The sequence below is a fragment of the Engraulis encrasicolus genome, chromosome 9 (assembly GCF_034702125.1).
Source record: "Engraulis encrasicolus isolate BLACKSEA-1 chromosome 9, IST_EnEncr_1.0, whole genome shotgun sequence".
NCBI lineage: Eukaryota > Metazoa > Chordata > Actinopteri > Clupeiformes > Engraulidae > Engraulis > Engraulis encrasicolus.
The window spans coordinates 16,047,846-16,058,016 of NC_085865.1; positions in this window are offsets into that span (position 1 = coordinate 16,047,846).

Below are 10,171 nucleotides of genomic sequence, written 5' to 3' on the forward strand. Positions count from 1 at the left end.
ATATATTATATATTTACAATATAAATATTGTAGAGCACTTTTACTTTAACAATACTAATACTGTGAAAATTCTGTAGAGTATTGTTTTAACAGTTCAATTGCTGCTGAAACATTGTTATATACTGTGATACATTAAACAGCACTGAGCTGTATTTGATGTTTGGTGTGAAACAGTAGAATTACAGGTAAATAATATAATTGCCAGTAACTGCCGTTATTTTGCAGGGGAAATTTCTTCGAGTGTAGTATATCCATAGCTTGGTGAACCAGCACCACCCGCTGGACGGCAAAATGTTTTGTCTACGGGTGGGTCTGGCCTCGCATAATGATGCAATGAAGCCAGAATGCCATGAATCTGGCAAACCAATTACAACACAAAGATGTGTTTTGAATCAAAGCGGGCAGGGTTTTGAGGGAAGGTTGTTCTCATCAACAATCTTTGGATGTATTATGCATCGAGGCCAGACTAAATTAGACATCCACATTTAGTCTGGTTTATCAGGCTAGTATATCCACACACACAGAGAGAGAGAGAGAGAGAGAGAGAGAGAGAGAGAGAGAGAGAGAGAGAGAGAGAGAGAGAGAGAGAGAGAGAGACTCGTACACACACACACACACACACACACACACACACACACACACACACACACACACACACACACACACACACACACACACACACACACACACACACACACACACACACACACACACACACACGTATATTTTTGCACTGTCAGTTTGGACGGAGATGAAAAATGAGTAAGTGTGAATGTAACTGATATTACTACAGCCAGAGCCTGTCACTGTGACCAGATGTGCATACAAATGTAAACAGAAACACACAGACACAGACAGAAACGCACAGACACAGACACACACACACACACACACACACACACACACACACACACACACACACACACACACACACACACACACACACACACACACACACACACACACACACACACACACACACACACACACACACACACACACACACAGACGAACAAATGCACACATATTCACCCACACATACAATACACACATTAACACACAGGCAGATGCCAGATGCACATGTAACAGAGAGAGAGCGAGAGAGAGAGAGAGAGAGAGAGAGAGAGAGAGAGAGAGAGAGAGAGATCCTTTTCAAGATGCCAGAATGATTCATCTTACAGCCTGAATAGAGGAATGTGATCATGACATCAGGCATGGCTTGGTTGTGGAGATAAAGTCCATCTGTCATAGCACAACACAAACCAATGTCCAACCTCATTCTCAGCCTTGTGATGGATGGCATGGGCAGACACTCATCAATCCTGCTGAGGAATGAGTGTCCGTAAAGTCCGTAAGAATGTCTAGGCACTTTCTCAGCTTAAAGGGACTGGCTTTAATTAACACTTGAATGTGGGTATCTCAGTGAGATCAGGAACCAGGGGAGAGCAAAGGTGGGCCTACTTTACATAGCTGAACATACTTCTGCATGTCCATGAACACTGGTCGGTGCTTGTGAAATCGAGGCCCTCCTGTGCAGTCTGCCACCCAGGACTTGAACTCTCAACCTCCAAATCCACAATACACTCTCAACCCTCTCCACACAGGCCCCATCAATGAATAGCGCCTGGATGTTAGTTTTAGTTAGGTAAACAAAACCTTTACGGGTGCAGTGATGATAAAATCCTGGTGTATGAAAAAGCTTGTTGCCTTCATTTTTCTTTTTTGTGTGTGTCGTAAACAAATATGTCGCAATTGTCATTTGTCTGGAAAGGCAACAGCTCTTCTATTTTAGGTGAAGTGTAAGAGGTGAAGTAATTATGTTCCCAGATAATACATTGCGCAAACAAAGAAATTATTCATTAGGAAACACCCCTCTACACTGAGAGGATGTCGTAGATACTTTCCTATTCTGAGAAATTACCCTGGACAGCTCTTCCAATACCACAGACCTTTTCTCATTGTACTTTTCCCCATAGTACTAAATAAGAGGAGAGGTTGAGAAATTGCTTTTAATGACATTCTGTCCAAATTTCTCACCTCACCAGACCATTTTTTGCATCTGTCTGGAATTTTCTGATGAAACTGACATGGCATCGGCAATGCAATTTGAATGGAAAATGAAGTCAGATAGTCAGTCAGACACTAATAGGAGAATGAGTGTGCTAGAGGCTTTTAGTGAAAGGCCAGAGACACTTAACCATACTGCATGTTTAAATATAGCTAATACAGAGCCATTATGAGGGCTCATGAAAATGGACTTGATTAGACTGGCCCAGACAAGAAGGGACATGTGTGTGTGTGTGTGTGTGTGTGTGTGTGTGTGTGTGTGTGTGTGTGTGTGTGTGTGTGTGTGTGTGTGTGTGTGTGTGTGTGTGTGTGTGTGTGTGTGTGTGTGTGTGTGTGTGTGTGTGTGTGTGTGTGGACGCATGTCTCTCTGACTATCTGTCTGTCTGTCTGTCTGTCTGATAATGCCACAACTGTTTCTAGCCACCTGCTAAATTGAAAAGCAAAAATAAATAGGGAATTTAAGTCAATACTCTTCTGCCATAATAACCTCCAATAGGCCATGCAGAGCCAACAGAGCATGCACTCATGTATCACCTGAAATAACCCTTGGAGTTAGCTATTATATTGATTATGGATAGATACCATGATCAAAACCATAGCCAACTGTTCATTCATTTGTGTCTGGCTGCATTTAAAAATTGATAAGTTCTCTCTTACAGGCATGCATGTTAGGCTGCTACTGGATTCCAATGTGGTCACTTGTCTGTGACATAGAATGATGTCATAATAGACCTGTATGCCGTGTCCAAGGAGATGATTCTAAAACCTCACCTGAGTAAAAAAAGTTCTCATTTTGCAGCAGGACACTAAAGAGGTCAGTTGGATTCCTGTTTGTTCCTGGATATTCACACGCGGCTGAGATAGTGTGGAACTCAGATTGACAGCAACACTGATCAAGGTGCCGGAAAATCATGCAAGTAAGTGCACATGAAAATCAACAGAGCATTTTCCTCTAAGTAAGCATAGGGTTTCTAGCTCAGCTTCAACACGAGGACCCCATACTCAATAACTTTTAAAATGGCTGTCACACAGCAATATGACTTTCTTGCACAGCCTAAATGATGGACTGGTATATTCTGATGGAGAGTCAGAAGAATCATCCTAACATGAAGGCAAAAAAAGAGTTTGTTTTTGCCCAGCTTTTACACCTTTAGTTACTACACTTTACCTTTGGAGGGCAGTGTAGCCTAGTTACTGCACTTTGCCTTTGTAGGGCAGTGTAGTTATGAGAGGGGGTTAGATCAGTGGTTTCCAACCTATGGGCCGGGGCCCACTGGTGGGCCATGAAGGTATTCCAAGTGGGCCTTGAAATAATTTTCCAAAAATGATCATCATATTTTGGTGTGTGTTGCTGTTGATTTATTTGAGTTTTATTCTTAATTGGGTCAGAGGTGGGCCCCAAAGATTTTTGACAATTTCGAGTGGGCCCCAAGTTGAAAAAGGTTGGGAACCCCTGGGTTAGATGATTTAGTGGGCATCTGGCACATGCCACTACAAGTGTGGTCACACAACGCTATTCTTGGCTATGGTATGCAAATACTTCTGCTCATATGGTCATGTTTGTTGTATATTTGTCGAGCTGTGCCTAGACCAAAACCCATTCCTAACCCTAATCTGTCACTGAATAATGTGTGTCCACCAAACTAAAACATGTCACTTAATCATCTAACCCCTACTGGTAGTTACTGCAGTTTGTCTTTGTATAAGATCGTGATAGCTGTAACAGGGTGTTATAGGGCAAAATGTACAACAACTGTCTTCCACTCTACTGGCTAACGAGATCACCTGGATCAATTAGTTACAAATGACAGTGAGGCAGAATGTACAGATACACGGTCATAAGGCACACAGACAGACAGATAGACACACACACACACACACACACACACACACACACACACACACACACACACACACACACACACACACACACACACACACACACACACACACACACACACACACACACACACAGTCAGACTTTGCACCCTACAATATGGGAGGGACATTGCAGAGAGATTGTGTAAAAATACACATGTATACTCTTAGAATCTCTGATGACGATAGGAGAGAAGTGGGCTCTGGCTGGCTGAAATATGTGGTGGGTGGGACTTCATTGTACTGCTGCCACCGCACTGTGACTGTTTTTACTAACTAACACATTTAGCCTACATGTATAATCTCAAAAAAGTATCTTGCTCTTTCCCGCTCTTCATTCCAGCAAAACATTGTTGCACAATTTGCTCTCTCTCACACACACAGACACACACTTGATGAATTGCAGATAACCTTCAACTAAAACGTGTTTATATTCAACTCCACATTTTTTTTAGTCACTCCTCACCTGTAAGCATGCATGCAGATGCAGACTACTAGTCCGGCAGCCAAAAGCCAAATATCAGCCGAACCCAGTTTCTTTTTCCCCAGTCTTTTTTTTTGCAGTTTGTGGTTGCCTAAGGTGTACCTATTAAGATTCCAGACGATGCCCGGTGATATCCCTTGAGCATTTTCAGATATTGAGCCTTTTATGCTTGATGTGCTGCAGCCATAGATTACAACAGTCTTTGGCTCCCAATTCATGTTATGCTGGCCAAATACCCTATACCATACTAATTTTGTGTTTGTTTACATGGTGGGATGTGTATAAGAACAGGTGGTGAGGTATGGACATCAGTGGGGGTGGGGTCATGCATGTTTGGGGGCGGGGCATTCACCCAAAAAGCCTGATTTTCCAAGTCGGAGACACAAAGGCCAACATTTCGCCAAACGTGGCTTTATATCTCATAGTGGGTTGTTTGGTTTTGCTGTTTGTAGTTGTCCAACACTTACCCATCAGGATAAGAGTGGGTGATGTGCCAATTTCAGATATTAACCCTTTCATGTTGATTTCGCTGCAGCCATAGCCCACAAGCTTTTGACAGCTTCATAACTGCACTATGATTAACCATAGAGCATTCTGGGTGGTAGGCCTGCCACATCAAAGTGGACCATAGAGCATTCTGGGTGGTAGGCCTGCCACATCAAAGTGGAGAAAGTGTCCTTGTACCAAATACATTCAGACAATTACATAACTAGCTGTTTGTCAAGCAGAAATATGTAACATTTAGGCGAATATTGGTGGTGTCAGCTTAGACATACCCAGAAAGGATTACTAATTCAACACAGAATTTCACCATTTCATAAATTGCTATTTACTCTTCCTGTGCTGTTGTAACACAAAATAAAAATTGTAAGTAATAATTACATATTTTTTGGCTGATTATTTGTTTGCCTACAAAGTACATAATTTCAGTGGTGGTCGTATTAACATGGAAAGAGATAAAATTAAAAATGTAAATCCACAAAATGACATTGTAATTAACCTTTTACCAGCCCATGCCATATCAGGGTGTGACACTGCGGCATCCTATTTTGGTATTGGTAAAGGCTCTGTTATCAAGACCCTAAAAGCTGGATATCACTTGACATCAATTGGTAATGTGCTGGCACCATTCCAACAACTTTCCAGTGAGGCCACTAACTTTGTGTCGGCATGTTATGGCATTCCAGACAGTATCAGCATGTCACATACAAGGTTGGTGGTATGGGGAAAAAAGAATGGGAAAGGTCATTTATCTTCACCTAGCCTGGCTGCTCCTCCACCAACAGAGGCATTTCTTGAGAATGTGAAAAAGGGCTCATTTTCAAGCAATATTGTGGAGGACATTGGTTCACACTCCACCTGAACTATCTCCTGAAGCATTTGGATGGAAGAAAGACCCATGCAACAAAGCACTGATACCAATAAGTGTTTCAGAAAATGTCAAAGTGGCACCAGACTACATTTTACAGATGATCAGATGTGGTTGCAAGAGTAAAAGCCCCTGCAATTCTAAGAAATGTAGCTGTGCTGTAAACAGTGTGCCTTGCACCATTTTCTGTGCATGTTTTCGGCTGGGATGCTGCCGAACCAATGTTGTGTGAGCTTTACTGTGTGTGTGTGTGTGTGTGTGTGTGTGTGTGTGTGCGTGCGTGCGTGCGTGCGTGTAGTGTATATGATGTAGGCTATAGGTGTTTTAGGTGTTAAAGACTCTGTATGTTGTATAGGTGTAGACAGGTCTTTATATGTGAGTTCAAATGCATGTACATGTCTTATTTGATGACTTCATGGACTTTTAAGTGATCATTTAATACCAGACCGGATACACTGGATTGACTTAATTTTTTGACTCAACAGTATATATAATGTATAGCTGTTTTCCTATGTTTAGACCTCTCTCTCTCTCTCTCTCTCTCTCTCTCTCTCTCTCTCTCTCTCTCTCTCTCTCTCTCTCTCTCTCTCTCTCTCTCTCTCTCTCTCTCTCTGTGTCTCTGAGCGTGCGGTACTGTATGTTGCAGTGTATATAGGTCTTTCTGTGTAAATTTAAATGCATGTACAGATCTTATTTGATAGCTTTATGGATTTAAGTGATCATTCAATACCAGTCTGGATACACTGGATGTACAGTGCCATGAGAAAGTTTGGGCACCCTTTTGGAAGATCATTACATCGGTTTATTTCTCGTTGAGCTTTTAAAGTAGCAACTTCCTTTTAACATATGTTAAACTGTAGGGAAAGAGAAACATTTCAGCAGTGGAAGAATTTTCATAGGTGTTATAGAATGTTATGTGGATTTAAACAAAAATATGCGTGTGCATAAATATGGGCACCCCAAAGACGGTATACCATTAATATGAAGTGGAGCTCACCTTTGCTGATCTAATGGCCTTTGGATACTTGCTATACAAGAAGACAAGTTTCAACTGCCTGGTGCTACTGAATAGTTGCCAATTATTCTATCCAGAACCCCTCTAATTCAGTCAGATTACTCATCTGTCTTCTGTAGACATCCTGGTTGAAATAAATTAATTCTTTTTCAATGATGGTGTTATCTCAAGATTGGTATGACCATTTCAAGACATTGTATTTGTTGTTTTGCATTAACTCATTGCTGAATTTTGATCAACACTGTCCTGCTGGAAATTCCAAACTCTGCTCAGCTCTAATTTTGTGACTGACACTTGAACATGTTTTTGAAAAATATGCTATTTGAATAGAATTAGTGAGGCCCTTAACTGTAATAAGTTTTACAGTGTGTATACTATCCACACAGACATATAGTAGGGTGTGTTTTAGACCAGAGGTCATAGAATTTATGGGTGCATTTTTTGCCATGTCCACCTCCCATTGTTAAGGTCAAATAACTCTAGCTCAGTCTCATCTGACCACACTATGGTTTCCCAAACTGCTTTTAGCTTGTCCAGATAAGCTTTCTGCATAAGTTTAACAACTTATTTCTGATGGATACACAGGAAAGCCTTTTTATTCGTCACCCATCCAATGAGCTTTTGCCTTGTGAAAAGTATACGTAGAAGGACACATGTCTAAGTCTGCACTATCAGCAGCTATGGTCTTGTAATTCTATGGAGTTGTTCTGTAGTGTGCCTGTTACAATTCTTACCATCCTTTAGCCATGCCCTTTTAACTATTTTTCAACAAACTACAGTTTGTTCAGAGCCCACCATATTCCACTCTCCAAGACAGAACTTAGGACAAGCCTCGTCTATAATTGTGTATGATAAATAACATTTTAATGACCAATCATGTCTGTCTTGGTGACTGAAGGGATTACAAAGTCATTAAAACCAGTTTGTGCGGCAAAGGTGAGCTCTATTTCATATCAATGGTATACCTTCTTTGGGGTGCCCATATTTATGCACACGCCTATTTTTGTTTAAATCCACATAAAATTCTATCTATAACACCTATGAAAATTCTTCCACTGCTGAAATGTTTCTCTTTCCCTACAGAAAATGAAGTTGCTACTTTAAAAGTTCAACGAGAAATAAACCGATGTAATGATTTTCGAAAAGGGTGCCCAAACTTTCTCATGGCACTGTATGTCATTTCTTTACTCATCTTTTGGAACAGCCAACGACTGCTCACCAGTTACCCCCACACTCTGTTGTTCTTTTTTTTCTTCTTTTATGTTGGCTATTTGTGGTAGGCTACCTACCGGCGATGTTGTCATGTATGTTGTCATGATGTGATGTTATGCAGGATCTCATAATGCACAATCCGTTCCATACTTTACAGTCTTATTCTAAGCAATGTTGTGAATGTTTTTACTGAGGCATTTGTTGATTTGTCATTCATGACCTGATTTATATAACTAAATGCATAAAAATAGGCCGAAATCGCATTTTTTAAGGTTATTAGCAGTATTTTCTCTGTACCTGGATAACAAAAGGAGATAGAGTAAATATTCCTGTATGTGCGATATTAACAAAATAAAAAAGGAATTTTGAAGCTGGCATTTTCAGGTGGTCAGATTCATTGCATCAAAATATAATGCAAATTAGTGCATATTTGATTAGATAATAGCCTAATTAGCATATTTAAACATAAAATATAGAAAACTTGTAATACATTTTTTCTCCAATTCATACGAGTAATCATCTGATAAAGTTTCATATTGATATCTGCAAGTTAAAAAAAAATACCCTATTCACCTACAGTGTCTCGCCTTATTTGTGGGATTGCTGTTATGAAAGGGTTAATTATTACTCCATATTGGGTTTGTTTCAATAAGGGCAGTGTTAAGGCAGTCCAATGTGAATGTTTTTCAGGTAATATAAGCAATTTGGTACATTTTGTAACATTATTCACAGTAGTATTAGGTGTCTTAAGTTTTTTGTCATAATTTGCATTTATGGGACAATAAAGGCTCAAAATCTGGAAATGCTCAAGTGATATCACCGGGCATCGTCTGAAATCTTGAAGACTTGCCTAAAATCTATCAGATAAAGCAAAAAAAATAACTTTATCAAAGAAATCTGGGTTCAACCCCACGGCTCCCGGACTATACTGACCAAACATAATTATGAATGGGCCCCCAAGCTATTGGAATATATTGAAATGACATGGGCTTTGGAACTCATTTCAATAAAAAACCTCATTACCTACTAACCCCCACACCCCCTCCGCCTCCACCATCTCAAAAATATTCATAAATAATAAAAAGGGAAACAGTTCATTAGTTGTGGTATTTCGTTAACTCCAGCAAGGTGTAATTTGTCTGATTAATTGCTTGCTACATCTCTGGAAGACACAGGGTTATCTGCATGCCTATTTCATAAGGTTACACACATTAATGCACCGACTACAGCCTTTAAACATGCCCTGAAACATTCACACTAATATGCTAATGGTTAACATTTAGCCTATAAAGGCACCGTGAGACAAGAGCACCATAATTCAACCCTTACTTTCTATTCACTTGTTTAGATTGTAGCTTTTGACACCTTTTAACTGTTTCCAAGCCATTCAGGTCTTCATCCATTCTATATTCAGTTGGCTATGGTGTGGTGAATGAAGAGGTAATTCACTTCATATCTGACAGTTAATTTATCTGAATAAAATCTGTTTATTGGACACTACTCACCTGGGGCATATACAACAAAACTGGATTGGGAGTAAACCAGGTTAAGTTAAAGTGGTAGTTCGCTATTTTAGACATTAAGCCTTGTTTGTGTGACTTCTGGGGTGAAGTAGAGATGTTCTCATCACAATTTTGACATTTGGTGCTGAACGGAGCATTTGGGTATTCAAGACTGCAGCCCCCCCACCTTTACATTGACTCCAATGAAGCACTCAAGCAATCGATCATAAAATGGCATTAAACTTTCGTTTGCAGAGACATGAAACTCACCGAGTGGTCAGAGGTGGGCAGCGATACGTTGGCTCGAAAATCACCGCGAAATACGCTTCCAGAGAAGATATATTCATTATTGTCCGTCTTCATTGATTGTATTGGTTTGACTAGTATTACTCCGCGCGACCGGAAATGGGGGTGCGTTTGTTTACGTTACTATCTATGGTTTGTGTGCAAGCTGTAGTTTTTGTAGCCAGCCCCGCTCAAAGATAGCCGTTCTACCTCGCTCCTTGATGTCTACATTAACAACACACTATCGCTACCTACTGGCTGGATGTCTACTGCTATTCAACGGCGTCTGGGGAAAAATAGGTCCGCCAAATGCTAAACAACAGTTAGAAGGCATATTTCGCTGCAATTTTCGGGTCAAT